This window comes from Cariama cristata, unplaced genomic scaffold (genome assembly GCF_000690535.1).
Source record: "Cariama cristata isolate BGI_N322 unplaced genomic scaffold, ASM69053v1 scaffold21472, whole genome shotgun sequence".
Classification (NCBI taxonomy): Eukaryota; Metazoa; Chordata; class Aves; order Cariamiformes; family Cariamidae; genus Cariama; species Cariama cristata.
This window is the reverse complement of record NW_009602541.1, coordinates 146,096-147,675: the sequence shown is the minus strand read 5'-3', so window position 1 is coordinate 147,675 and position 1,580 is coordinate 146,096.

The following is a 1,580-nucleotide window of genomic DNA, read 5'->3' as shown; positions in this document are numbered from 1 at the left end:
ACCCTGTCCGTCAGACCCAGCTGGGCAGGACAGCGATGTTCCAGCCCTGAGCCGGCTCCATGTGGGGCCAGCGCCTTGCCAGCATCCTCAGGCTGCCACGGGGGGCTCTTCCCCAGACCCTCCAGCTTTCATGGATGCGGGAATCTCAAGCATATGCTGCTGCTGCAGTGAGCAGAAAATCGGTTGAGAGTCTGCTGTGCCCTGATCAGCTGGTCACGGCTCTAAACAAGACGCAAGAGCCTTGGGGCTACTTGGCTGTCATTAAAATGGTGTGGATGGAAGGAAAAGTCTAATTGACTGAACAACAGCCTGAGCTGTGTAATTAAACTAATTGTGGCTCTACCTGCATGGGTCAGAAGTGATTTGTGTGGCGGTTAAAGTACTGACAAATAAGAAGTGGGGAGGTGTGAAAGTATTTCTTACATGCATTTCCACAGGTAATTTTGCTATTTCATTTCAGGCAATTTTATGCCCTTGAAATTTTTGGTTTCTGTCAAATTTGAGGAGATTGTTAATATTTCACACTGAAGCAAGGGAAATCAAAAAGGTCACCATTGTTAGCAGTTTCAGGCAGCAGCATTTCAAGTGGAAGTAATACTTTTTCAGGGCTATTTTCTTATTTGAAGTGAAATTCTCCAAAAAAGGAGGGGAAGGATTGTTTTCCAGAATGCATTTCAGCCTGGCTCTGCACCCGCTGGGGACCACACAGTTGTTTTTATCGACTTGAGCAGCAGAAGACCAGGCCTTCTGCGCAACTCGGTGAAACTCGGGTCACTGCTTTACGGCCAGGGATTTATGACCCTAGCTTTTAGTGATTGTTTTGAAAGTCTTGGCTTCAGAATATGATGTATTTAGAAGAAGCCAAATGAGAAACCTGCTATAGTGTCATGTTTAAACTCTTTGACCTTCCTTTCAAGTCCTTGCGAAGCAGCGCCCACCTCCAGCTTGTAGCTCTGCTCCTATTGATTATCATTTTGAGTCCTTCAGGCGTTTTGCTGTGCCCAAAGCATCGTGTGCTCTTCAGAACATATAATGTGACGTGACAGAGAGCTGCTGAACTGACTCTGCTCCCTCTACAGTGTCAGCACAGGGCAGAGCCCTGCGCTCACGCTGGAGGAGACCCGTGTGTGTAAGTGGAGGGGCTGGTGCATTTTGTCCCAGTAGGCCCACTTGTCCAGTGTGTGAGCTGATGTCTAAACATAGAAGTCAAACTCAGCCTGGAGCAACCGATGCGTGTATTTTTCCTGATCAGAGCTGCGTGTTTGGGGAATGACATGGCGCAGCCAGGCTGTGGGACATCCGTGAGCCCTTCTGTCCTAATCATCCATCACTGTAGGAGACAGGACAGGAGGTGGGATGAACCTTCATGGGTCCTCTTGACTATTTTTCTGTTTATTGACTGTAAAGAAACCTCTATAAATAGAGTTTATTCTTTCTGAGCTGGAGATGAAGGACCTCACTTCTCAGGTACGAAGAAACTGCCAGTATGGTCTGCTGCTCCTCTATCATCCTACCCGAAGTGTACAAAATATGAGGTGTGATCATCTAGCTGCAGTATCACTCCAGAACTATGGCAGAAA